Raw genomic sequence first — 13,780 nt, 5'->3', positions numbered from 1 at the left:
CTTTCGGGGAGGCTTATTGTCTAGTGGAAGACGAACGCCTCCGAAAGCGGGTTATTTTGGGCGGTTCTGCCACATCTCCTCATCACCGCCAACTCATCGTCTGATCTTGCAATAAGATTCATAACTTTTTCAAACAAAGTCGAATTAGACAAACTTTATATCAAAGTTCTAGATCTCGATTGAGATCTACAATTTTGTCGTGACGATGTTTTCATTTGAAATTATTTATGTCCTAAAATTGTGTTTGAAGGTATTATATTTTGAAATTTAATTTTTCTATCCAAACGACCTAAGATGGAAAAATGGCAAGAAACAAAGTTGTAGATATTGATAAGATGTAAAACTTTCTAGTTCATGACTTGTTCATTAAAAATCATTTATGGTCCCATAATTCTATTTGCAGTTCTAACATTTTGAAATTCAATTTTTGCAAACGACGTTGGGTGAAAAAAGTCCAGAAGTCGATCGCTATTTCATTGGAAATCATTTATGATCCTAAATTTCTAATTGAAGTTCTTACATTGTTAAATTTAAATTTTGCAAGCGACCTTAGATGGAAAATCAACCATAAGCAAAGTAGCAGATCTTGACAAGATCTAAAACTCTCTAGTTAAAACATTTTCCATTTAAGTTCATTTAGGGTCTCAAATATTTATTTTAAAATCCGGTAAAGTGAATATGAAGTGAGTAGATATGTACTTTAGGGGAGCTACACATGAGGCCATAGGTCCTACGTTCAAATCTTGTTGGCTGCATGCACACGAAAAATCACGTGATTTGTGGCTGTGTGAAGCTAGCTGGTGGGGCTTCCCCGAACAAATTTTTTTTGGGTTGGATTTAAATTTTCTAGGAATCAGTCATCATAGCCGGTTTGTAACACAAGCTGACGGTGATAACCATGGTCATGAGGTTATCACCGCCAAGGAACAAAATTGATGATGATCCAAACCGGCGATGATGGTGTTAGTAGTGATAGGATTGAAATTTTAAATTAGACATCCAATTCAAACCCCTGGACGCTCACAAGAAACTTCAAAAGTCTCTATCCATATCTCCATTTTGAAGTCTTCTATATTGCCTCCATCTTCTTTCATGTGCCAGTTGCCATTGAGATTGCTTGGTGTGGAGTTCTTCTTCTCTTTGTACGGAAAACTGCCACATGGTGATTTTCTAATGCAAAACTTTCAAAAGCACACAAAGATGTTGGTATGCGCTAAAAAAAGGTGGTAAAATTGCCAAGGTCCGTTGGAGACTGATGTGGATTAACTCAGGCTGTTCTTATGTCCTCTCTATGCTATATTTTGTCCACTAGTATACCAAAGTAGTTCACATAGCATCAACATCCGCACACAGTCACACAAGGTTGTCGAAGTCCCAAAATGGCAAGTCAAATCATCTTGAATTTGACTAATTCTTTATTAAAAAATTATCAATATTTACAATAGTAATTAAATAGATAAGTACGTCATGGAACATATTTTCATATACACATATTCAACGTCATAAATATAGATACTCTTTTCTGTAAGCTTTATATAATTTGCATAGGCTAAGTGCTGATAAGCTTTAGATTTTATTTTTTAAAATAGCCTCGAAGCAAATATAATAATAGTTTTATAGCCAAGTTAACTTTTTAGTGATGTAAGGGAGAGAGAGAGAGAGAGAGAATTAGCTCTCATGCAAGCAACAAGCTGGGCACAAAAGCCTATGTTGTGGTGGACCTAGGTAGCAAGTGGAGGTAAGGAGGAATAGGAAAGAGAATGTGAGGTATAGTAAAAAAATACTCGTATAATATGATGATGATGATGATGATGATGATGATGATGATGATGATAATAATAATAATAATAATAATAATAATAATAATAATAATAATAATAATAATAATAATAATAATTATTATTATTATTATTATTATTATTTTTATTTTTATAGATAAATAGAAGACAACTATTGTATAGTTTGGCTCTTACAACTTGACTTATAGCCAAGCACTTGACTCTATTATTATGCTTGCTCTTAGGAATCTCCGTTTCAAGTGCGGAGTCATTCTATGTTATCTTGTAGCATGTGCCACATGCATGTAAAATGTTCTTCATTCATATATTCTCTCATGTCAAGAGAGAGAGAGAGTATTTGTATCTCTCATGTATTGGGATGCATAAAGAGCTTAACTCTTCTCTTCCTGCTAGCTAAAATATTTTTGGCATCTAATACTAGCTTAGAGCTGGTCATTATTGGTGTTCTTAGAGAAAAAAACAAATAGCACCCACACGGATACAGTGGGCCTATTGGGTTCGCGACCGTGGTAGGTAGTTTGCTTGGCATATACTTTCTCCGTCCACAAAAAACGATGTAATTATTATGTTTCTAGAAGTCAAACGGTTTAGAGTTTGACTAATATTATATAAAAGAACACTAACATTTATTATATATAAATAAGTATTATTAGATTTATTATAAAAATATATATTATGACTAATCTTATTTAGCCAAAATCTATACCTAATAATAAAGAGGCAAAATTTCTTTCCATTTTTTTTATATGGCCTTCCCTAGCTAACTATGTGAATGTGAAATTGTTTTTATTCGTCTGTCTACCTGAATATATGTTCTTGAGGCTTGGATAGTTAGAATCCTAATCCAAATAGATCCATCTGACGAGCACTCGAATAGAAATTCTAAAGGCCTGTTTAGTTAGAATCCTAATCCAAATAAATCCATCCAATGAGTACCCGAATAGAAATTCTAATCTAAATACAAAAGGTTAAAAATTTTATTTTCTGTTTTTTTTTCGTGGCCAAGTCGCGTACCAGAAATCCTAGCTAACAAGTCACGATTACAAGTCAACCATAAGTCCTACACTACACGTGGAGAGAAGAGGCAAGAGAAGATAGCAGATGATTAAAGGGAAGTGCACACGTCATGACTAGACTACTAGAGATAATTGGAGTACGTGTTCGACTAGAGATAGTAGAGGTATGGATGCTGGTGTTGAAGAAGAGGGCGACGATCACTCTGTAGGGGCGCCTTTTTCAGGGTGTTCCTACAGATGGTGCCTCTGTAGGGGCGGTTTTCTGGCCGCCCCTGCAGTGCCCTCTGTAGAGACGACTAGTGTTTTCAGCCGCCCCTACAGTGCGCTCTGTAGGGGCGGCTGCTGTTTTCAACCACCTCTGTAGTGGACTTCTGTAAGAGCGGCTATATCACCAGCCGCCCCTGCTGTGTATATTTATAAGGGCGGTTCAATCAAGAACCACCCCTACAGTAGATTTTTCAGCAAAAAAAATAAATAATTCAAAATCAAATCGGACTATATATATCTATATATATATATATATATATAATCCAAATTCGAATCTGACCGCCACAAATATACATATATACATCAACAAATACAAGAGCATTATTTAGAACATCATCACAAGTCATAATTCACAAAAGTCCATCATTAGCAACAATTAAAATCTTACACATTCACCTACATGCAACCAAACACGGCCAAAGTTTTTGTTTTGCTTGGGACAAGTTCGACAGTGACAGTATCCAAAGCCCCGGACAAGCTGCTCAGCGGTAGCGGAGGAGGGAGAGGGTCTGGTTGCGCTTCCAGGTAGCTCTCCTGGAGGGCCTGTTCTTGTGGTGGGTGTGGCCCTTGCCGCGCAGGCCACGGAACTTCTTGCCTGCGGAGGTGAGGCCACGGAGCTCACGGTGCTTGTGCATGGGGTTGCATAGCCAGTTGATCCTTGGGTCGGTTTTGATGGCTTTGTGGGCAACATCCACAAGGATGATCTCAAAGTACTTGTAGGTACTATCCTGTGTTAGGAAAGATGGACATGTCAAGCTATTAGCACAAAATAGATTTGAAACCCATAAGCTAGTAATTTGTAGACAAATTTTCTTGTTACAAACCGACATACCTCATTCACCCAGTAGGAGTTAAGAACCCTCAAACCACCAAGCTTACGTCCAGCTCTCTCCTCAGCAACAGACCGCTTGTTCCTGTGGAACTTGAGCTGGGTGATACCCTAGTGTTTGGGCTTGCCATAGACAATACCCTTAGGCACATGCCTCTTCCTGCCACCACGCCTCACACGGACACGGTTGTACTCAATCAATTTAGTAGCTAGCACAACTTATCCTAATCTAAATTCAAGCATTAATATCAAATGCAAACATCTTAATCCCCAAACAAAGGCTCCACGACTGAACAGCATAAGTAGGAGTGATACCCCTAAGCAGTTCTACATTTTGCACACAGAAAGCTGACGACGATCTATCGCCTGAAACTACAGTAGAAATGATCCACCCACAGCCGTGAAAATCTTATAAACACAAACCAGCAAACGGAGATATGACTGCGAAGATCAAATCCTAAACGGCTGCAACCCCACCACCAACCTATATCCATATCACTATCTCGCGGCAGGCAAGAGAGCAGAGCGCCAGGCGGGGAGATCTACCTGCTTGGCCTTGTAGCCGAGGCGGCGGGCCTTGTCGGAGCGGGTGGGCCTGGTGAGGTGGACGATGGCCGGCTGCTGCCTGTACTCCCAGCAGCGCACGCGCTGCACGAAGCGCATCACGTCCGACTGCTTCCTCCTCCATAGCTCCGACATGTACTTGTACGCCCCTGCGCAACGAACAGGCCGTCAGAGAGAGAGAGAGAGACGACGCGGAAAGGTTCACCTGCACGGAGAGACCAGAGAACATTTGCGGGATGGAGGAGGAGGAGCTCACCTATGGTGGATGCGGATGCGTGCGGCGGTGGCGGCGGCGGGGAGGGAGATGGAGTGCGCGGAGAAAGCCGGGGTTTGGGTGGGAGGTGCACTTATATTCGCGCGATGGGAGCCTCGTGACCGTCGGATGGGCTAGGGTTTTTGAACGGTGGACGGAGGATGGTTGGAGAAGTGGGCCGAGCGAGCTGGGCTTGCCTGCATAAGCAGATGGGCTTCAGGTGGAAAGGGCTCTGAGCCGTGAAACGCAAGATCGAACGGTCGAAATAATTTGATAAACATCTAAAATAATTTTATTTTGGTTAAAACTACTAAAATAATTTTGAGATACCAAATGATCTCAAATGAAAATTTGATAAACATCAAAGTTGTAGAGGCCATGAATATATACAACTTTTATTTTGGTCATCTTGTCATTTGACAAAATTTGAACCTTTCAAATTTGAAATTTTAGAAAATGACAAGTTCGAACCAAAATTTGAGACCCAAAATGATTTCAACATAAAAAGTGATGAACACAAAAGTTGTTCAACTCATTAATATCTACAACTTTTATTTTAGTCATCTTGTCATTTGACAAAATTTGAACCTTTCAAATTTGAAATTTTGAAAAACGACAAGTTCGAACCAAAATTTGAGACCCAAATTGATTTCAACATAAAAAGTGATAAATACCAAAGTTGTTCAACTCATGAATATCTACAACTTTTATTTTAGTCATTTCTTCATTTGACAAATTCTTAGCACACATTATTCACTAATCTTACACATGTCTCATATAGTTTATAAAACCTTATGAAAGATGTGTCACATTTGTTAACAATGTCATTAGCACTTTGTCATATGAAGAAATGACCAATACAAAAGTTGTAGATCTTGATGAGTTATTCAACTTTGGTATTTATCACTTTTTCAGCTGAATTCATTTGGGGTACCAAAATCTTGTCTGAAGTTGCATTTTTTTAAAATTCAAAATTTAAATTGCTCAAACTTTTCATATGTATATATTGACAAAACCAACAAAATAAATTGATAGAGAATGATTTTAGAAAATTTTAGGAAAAAAATCATCAGATTTGGAGTTAGTACGAGGAAGAAAAACTAGTTACAAACTTGACCTACAGATTAAAAAAAGAAATCACACTGTTCACTATGATCATGTAAGGATCATCTAGAACAGTGTGATTTCTCTTTTTAATTTGTAGGTAAACTTTATAAGTTGTTCTCCCTCATACTAACTCCAAATATGATGGTTTTTTCCTAAAATTTTCTAAAATCATGCTTCAGCATTTAAGTTTGATTAAACTTGGATGTGACAATGTTTTACACATTTTAAAATTTGAAATTTGAAATTTGACAAGTTAAAACTAAATTTTAAAACCCTAAATGATTTCAGATGTAAAAGTGATGAATACAAAAGTTGTTCAACTCATCAAGATCTACAACTTTTATTTTAGTTATCTTGTCATTTGACTAAATTTGAACATTTCAAATTTTAAAATTTGAAAAAAGACAAATGGGCACTGCAGGGGCGGCTGGTGATTGAGCCGCCCCTACAGATCAACCCCAACTGTAAGGGCGGCTCAGGTTACCAGCCGCCCCTACAGTGCCATCTGTGGGGGTGGCTGGGCTGCTGGGGCCCGAGGACATCCACTGTAGGGGCACCCCCAACCCCAGCCGCCCCTACAGTAAAAATTCTCGTTTCTAGTGTAAGAATCTGGTGTAGTGGATCGAGCTCTCTCGATGACAGCGGTGATGGGGGACAGGGTGCTACTATGGTCGTGATGTAAGTTTGAGGATGAAATTGGATCGTTGCCAATTTTGCGAGGAAAAATAGGAGAGTGAAGTGTCCAGGTGCACACGCTGGCAAAGAACCACGGTGATTGAGGGAACTCATTTTTTTATTGATTGATCGAGTTCCGGTGATTATGGGTTCTGGTTTTTCTCAATTGATTACGGGCACGGTTTGCATGATCGGACGAGGCACGATATGCTGGGGAAGACTTGTGTAAATGGAAGGGCATGTTGCTAGCAGAATATTATTTAGTCCGCTGACGGACGAACTTAAGAGACCTTGTGGCAACCGTGACGGCTCACGCGACAGTCGAAGATAGGCCGCGCCAGCCTCACACGGCCCGTGCAATGGAGAACGTACATGTGGCCCAGGCACGACTACTCCGAAAGATGAACGATTAATCCGTGTGTTTGTAAGATGCTTTAAAGGTATCAATATATATTGTCGTCGACGGATTCAAAGATGACATTATTATGAGCGTGAGGAAGGTGTTAACAACTTAAAAGTAAAAATATCGGCCCGTTGCAACGCACGGGCACGATTGCTAGTTAAGATAATTCAACTTGCACAAATAGTTACTGTCGTCAGGCATTCGAATCGATGGTCTAGTTAGGCTAGCCTTAGTGGGAGTTTCACTAGGGCCTCGTTTAGATTGCAAAAAAAATAAATCCGATAAATAGTACCACTTTCGTCTTATTTGTCAAATATTGTCCAATCGTGGACCAACTGGCTCAAAAGATTCATCTCGTGATTTCCAACTAAACTGTGTAATTAGTTTTTTTTACCTACATTTAATACTCCATACAAGCGGCTAAAAATTGATGTGATGGAAAGAGAGTGAAAAAACTTGGAATTTGGATGGCATCTAAACAAGGCCTAGAGTTTCATTTGTATTTAATAGCTTGCCACATATGCACTTTTGATGATATGGCAACATTTTAATGAAGAGAGAGAATAATTGTGCTTCATAGGAATGAAACTCTCTTAACATAGTCACCAACTCTCTATGAGTCATGAAATTAAATATAAATAAAAATATGGAATGAAATTTTTCATTGAGAGTGAATGTTTTATCAAGTTTCATTTACATGATACAGCAATCTTAAAGATAACAAAACAAAACTTTCCACTACCGAAGACGGTTTCTTTACCGAGTGTCTCAGACTTTGCCGAGTGCTTTTTATCGGACGCTCGGCAAAGAGGCCATTTGCTGAGTGCCAGATAGAAAACACTCGGCAAACAACTAGCACTCGGTAAAGAGGTGGTTTGCCGAGTGCCGAGCACTCGATAAACAATAACACTCGGCAAAGACCAGGTTTGTCGAGTGTTGGGCACTTGGCAAACCAGAACACTTGGCAAAGGGTCGCCGCCGTTAACCCTTTGCCAAGTGTCTTCTCCTGACATTCGGCAAAATGGTGATTTGCCGAGTGTCATTTTTTGACACTCGGCAAACCATATTTTTTCACTTTTGATCTCTAAACTTTTTCTGCGGTCCTCATACAATATTTGGTACTCCATGTTCCAATGTGGCATATTTCTCGGACTTTTCTATATTCTTTAATTTATTTCATTTAATTGAATTCTCTTGGATAATTCAAATTATAACTGCTAGTCATTCGAATAATAAAAAAAATGATATTCATGTTATTTAGTATAATGTGAGGCCGTAACCAGAAACAGACCACCAATTTTGAACATCTTGTTCATGAAACATAACCACGAACTTGCGGTCGAGTTGTTTTTAAATTCTATAAAAAAGCAAACGAAGTCTAAAAATCATGAAACTTGTCAAGATGTCATAATATCATATGTGGAAGCTGTGATAAAAATTTGAGAAGGTTTCGCGCAAGTTGTCATGTACGATGCTTGCAAACCAAAGAATCTCCGAAGAAGTTTCATGATTTCGTGTAGAGGCCGACGAGGTGGTAAGCATCGTACATGACAACTTGCGCGAAACCTCCTCAATTTTTTATCACAGCCTCCACATATGATATCATGATATCTCGACAAGTTTCAAGATTTTCGGTCGTTTGCTTTTTATAGAATTTAAAAACAACTCGACCGCAAGTTCATGGTCATATTTCGTGAACAAGATGTTCAAAATTGATGGTCTATTCCTGGATACGGCCTCACATTATACTAAATAACATGAATACCATTTTTCCATTCATTTTTTTCATTATTCGAATGACTAGCGGTTATAATTTGAATTATCCAAGAAAATTCAATTAAATAAAATAAATTAAAGAAATATAGAAAAAGTTTGAGAAATGTGTCACATTGAAACCTGGAGTACCAGGTATTGTATGAGGACTACAGAAAAAGTTTAGGGCAGAAAAAAAAATAAAAATGGTTTGCCGAGTGTCTGCGTTTGGCGCTCGACAAAGGAGCCTCTTTGCCAAGTGCCAGGACGGCTGGCACTCGGCAAAGAATTAAAAATAAATAAAAATACCCCTCTTTGCCGAGTGCCAGGCCGGGTGGCACTCAGCAAAAAATTAAAAAAAAATACTTTGCCGAGTGCCAGATAGTGGGCACTCGCCAAAGATTTTTTTTTAAAAAACTCTTTGTCGAGTGGCAGGCCAGGTGCACTCGGCAGAGAATTAAAAAATTAAAAAAAATACTTTGTCGAGTGCCAGATCGGGGGCACTCGGCAAAGGGGGGATTTAACCCCGTCGGCCCACACACACTGCACACACGCACACAAGCAGCTGACCGCGCCAGCGCCGTCGCCGCCCCCCGCGCCGCGCCGTCGGAGGAGGAGGAGAAAGAGAGGAGGAGGAGGAGAGAAGGAAGGAGGAAGAGGAGGAGGAGGAGGAAGGAGGAAGGAGGAAGGAGGAGGTGGAGGAGGCACCCCGACCGCCGTTGCCACGTCCCCCACGCTTCCCCAGCCGTCGCCTTATCCACCGGCGCCTTGGCCCCTTCACCACCGCCGCCCTACGACTCCCACTAGGTATTCCCTACCATTGTCGTCGTCGTAGTATTACTAGTAGTTGCGGTAGTAGTAGTGGTAGAGTAGCAGTGATGGTAGTCGTACGAGTCGTAGGAGTGGTTGTGACATTGTTATATATATGTGGTTGGATATAATCTTATGCATGTCGGCCATCGTGTCGTTCATATATATGTGTATGTCGGCTATTGTGCTGTTGGTTTTCTTGTAGGTTTTGGAAACCTCACCGTGCAGGGGAGATGCTGCCAAAATTTTGTATTGACAGTTTTATGTTTCTTTTTTTGCAGAGAAGAGCCCATCGGAGCGGAGCCGGAGTACCTCGACGACCCTAATCGCCTTCCTCGCCGCTGCGGGTCTACCTACACTGTGTCGCCTCGCCACTGCACCGACCCACCATAGCCTCGCTAGCCTGACTCCACCGTCACCCTAGGTATAACCCCTCTTTCCGTATCATGCTCGTAGATCATGTAACCTAGTTAGGCGTCTCCTGTTCGAAAGAGATACGGTTGGAAATATACAAATATTTTCATATCTAAAACCGTATCTGTTTCAAATTGTCCACGTTTTTTAGATAGCCCGTGGATGCGTAGGTGGGGTTAGTTTCCATGGTCTGCTCCGATCCGAGACAGAGTTTCGGCATCATCTCCCTGTTGTTCTCCGGATACACACTCTCCCTGCTAGGACGTGTATTTGGAGAACAACGGGAAGGTGCCGCCGAAATTCTGTCTCAGATAGAAGTAGAGCATGGAAACTAACCTCATCTACGGATCCTCGTGTGGGATTATGACCTATCCTCACCTATTAGATAGTAGGAACGTCATGTAGATGCAATTGATGTTTATATTACTCGCCGCTATATATGTTAGAGGATGGAGGACCGTGAGTGGATGTACACGGGTCGCGCAAGTCAGGGTCAGGTCACCAATGAATGGATTGACAAGACCAATGCTTTCTTGGAACGAGCATTTGACGTGGCTGCTAAAGGAGCGAGTAAAATTTGTTGTCCCTGCAACAAATGTGTAAACAGGAAAAGACAAATGAAGAAGGTCATGGGGGAACATCTTTGGAAGAATGAATTTACGGCAGACTATACCCGATGGGTCTACCATGGTGAAGCTGATTGTATGAGAAAGGAGGTGGTGAGACCATGCATCGAGGATTATGATGCTAATGCGGGGGTAGCAGACATGTTAAATGACTATCATGAGGCATAGTTCGCTAAAGGACGTACGGAGGAGGAGCTAGAAGCAACCACAAAGGCGTTCTACGATATGTTTGCCGTGGCACAGAAACTCCCTCACGGCCAAACAAAGGTTTCTCAACTGGATGCCATTGGATACATAATGGTGTTAAAGTCTCAGTATAGCCTGAGTCGAGATGCCTTCGATGGTATGTTGACAGTTATTGGCAGCCTGCTTCTGGAGGGTCACCTTCTGCCAAAGAGCATGCACGAGTCACAGAAACTCCTTCATGCACTTAAGATGCCGTATGAGCAGATACATGCTTACCCGAAGGGGTGCATCCTATTTAGGAAAGAATACGTGGAAGCAAAGTACTGTCCAAAGTATAAATCCTCTAGGTTCCTAGAGGTAGATTCTGGTGATGGCCAGAAGAGGTAGCTTCACATTCCCGTGACAATCCTATGGCACCTTCTGTTCATACTAAGGATCCAACGGCTATACATGATCGAGGAATCCATGAAATAGATGACATGGCATAAAAATGGCAAACGATACAATCCTGATAGGATGGTACATGCATCCAATGGTGAAGCATGGACCCACTTTGATGACATTCATCATGAGAAAGCTAAAGAGGCTCGTAATGTACATGTTGTGCTGGCAACAGATGGGTCCAATCCTTATGAAATGATGGCTGCCCCATACACATGTTGGCCCATGTTCGTTATCCCCCTCAATCTCCCCTCGATGTATGCTTTCAATGACAGAACGTATTTTTGTCGTTGATAATTCCTAGATACCTGAGGAATAATATGGGTGTATTCATGGAGCCTATGATTGATGAATTGGTCCGTGCTTGGGAGGAAGGGGTATGGACATACGACCGAGTTACAAAGAAAAACTTCAAAATGCACGTTTGGTACGACTACTCCCTGTATGACTTCCTGGCGTATGGGATATTCTGCGCCTAGTGTGTTTATGAGAAGTTCCCATGCCCAGTATGCAAGGAAGTTCTGAGGTTCATTTGGTTGTAGAAGGGTGGCAAGTATTCATCGTTCAACAAACTTCGGTAATTCCTCCCTCTTGACCATGCATTCAGACGAGACATCAAGAACTTTATGAAATGTGTCATAGTGACAGACCCTACACCACCGATAATGACTGGTGTCACGGTTTGTGAATAGATAGATGGTCTCATGGTCAATTCAGAAGGTAGTTTTGTGGGATACGGTGAGCAACATATGTGGACTCATAAGTCGGGCTTGACTCGGCTACCCTATTTTGATGACCTTCTCCTTCCACACAATATTGATGTAATGCACACTAAAAAAAATGTCGCCGAGGCACTTTGGGCAACAATCATGGACATTCCTGACAAGTCAAAGGACAACATTAAGGCTAGAGTAGATCTAGCAACGTTATGCTGTAAGTGCAATCAAGCCCTATTGTGGGTTTTGGCATTGATGACCACCAAATTAGAGGACTAATGAGGTTTATCGAGATGACAAGCAGGGAATCAAAGAACGAGGATGATGTATAGGTTACAAATGTCCTAATTACGAAAGGTGGCTAGACCCAGCTCAAAAGAGATTTAAATTCATTTATGTTTTGAATTTGAGTTTAGGGAAAGCCGTACTATTAAGAGGGATTTTAGGACAGTTAGTCAACTGTTGAACCAGATGCTCAAATTCACAGATCTACATCATCTCACCTAGTCAAAACAGCTAACCAAATTTTAGATCATGTTACCTATTTTGGCTAGGGCGGCAGTGCCGCCCTGTTAAGAGCGGCAGTGCCGCCCTTAACCGACCGTTGGACTCGGGGGATATTTATACCCCTCAGGCTCAGCCCACAACGGTTATCTTCCTCACTAAGTCACTCTGCTTGAAAACAGACAGAACCAAAGCTCATCTCTCTCCTCCATTGTTACTCCTCCATCCCTTAAGCAAATCATTGATTCTAACCATCAAAACTTGAGAGAAAAGGCAGCAAAACTCTATTGGAGAGTAGATCCACTGATTCCCAAAGTCTAAAAGCATTTGATTCACATTTGGCCAACGGTTCTAGGGTTTATTACTCTTGGAGCTTGCTCCTAGCTAGCTAGGCATTGCCCTTGTGCTTGCCAACTTGTGTGGCAGCCTTGGGAGGTTTGTAACCTCATTCGAAAGCTAAGAAATCACCCCTCACTTCAAGAGTTCACTCTCTTAATTTGAGAACGAGGGTAAGGCAAGCCTTTGTGGCAAGCTCAAGCCTTTTGTGGCTTCCTCAACAACATGGACTTAGGCAAACCTTAGTGGTGAGCTGAACCATAGGATAAATCTTGTGTCTTGCGTGCTTCATCTTGATTATACTTGCTGTTTACTTTGTTGCTAGCTGTTGTTAGGGTTTAGTTGCTCGATTTACATTTGTGTGAAGTTTCTGTGGTATCCAGTCTTCGAACTGGATCTTGAAGTTATATTGCAGGATTAAGCAGCTAGTGGGGTCAGGTTCATATCTGTTAAATCTTAACTGTGTTAGATTAATTTCTATAGAGCGGCAGTGCCGCCCTGTAAGGTCGGCAGTGCCGCCCTCTATTCTAACAGAGTTTTGAGTTAAATTTTTACAGGCCTTTTCACCCCCCTCTAGGCCTTCTTTGTCTTCTTGTAGATCCTACAAGTGGTATTAGAGCAAGGTTGCTTCGCATACGCTTCACCACGTGAAGTATGGAAGAAGGAGAAGGTTCGAAGAACGTTCGCATTGTGGACGCAAGTGGTGTGCATGTTGAGGATGTCGACAGCAGCAGTGAGCTGTCCATGTCCACAGCAAGTGATGCCACCATCAAAGAACCCAAGACCACCGATGTTGAAAGAAGAAAGGCAAGAAAAGAAAGAAAAGCCGCAAAGATCTCGACAAGAGAAGCTAGAGAAAAGAAGAAGGAAGTGCAGCGTCTCAAATACAAGAAGAAGAGAAAAGAAGAAAGAAGGATCACAAGAGAGGCAAGAGCTAAGAGAAGGGTAGCAAGAACTCAAGAGCAAGAGAAGAATGAGTATGATGCATCATCTAGTGAGCTCTCTAGTAGCTCGGACGATGGAGATGATGATGTGTCATACCATGCTTCAAAAGATAGCAAGGAGGTGAAGAGCAAGGACAA

The 13,780-nt window shown here is 41.3% G+C and overlaps 1 protein-coding gene, 1 long non-coding RNA gene and 1 pseudogene across 2 annotated transcripts in view; 1 reads left to right on the top strand and 2 right to left on the bottom strand.

Annotated features, from left to right (window-relative positions):
- The window catches only part of LOC136467289 (uncharacterized), a 233,004-nt gene that overhangs the window by 68,377 nt on the left and 150,847 nt on the right, over positions 1 to 13,780 (top strand). The gene's annotated exons all lie outside the window — the stretch shown is intronic.
- The window catches only part of LOC136467292 (uncharacterized), a 218,258-nt gene that overhangs the window by 136,285 nt on the left and 68,193 nt on the right, over positions 1 to 13,780 (bottom strand). The gene's annotated exons all lie outside the window — the stretch shown is intronic.
- LOC136462248 (large ribosomal subunit protein eL15z-like) lies at positions 3,386 to 6,377 on the bottom strand (annotated as a pseudogene).

This window comes from Miscanthus floridulus, chromosome 7, assembly GCF_019320115.1.
Source record: "Miscanthus floridulus cultivar M001 chromosome 7, ASM1932011v1, whole genome shotgun sequence".
Classification (NCBI taxonomy): Eukaryota; Viridiplantae; Streptophyta; class Magnoliopsida; order Poales; family Poaceae; genus Miscanthus; species Miscanthus floridulus.
This window is presented reverse-complemented; position numbering and strand designations above follow the sequence as displayed.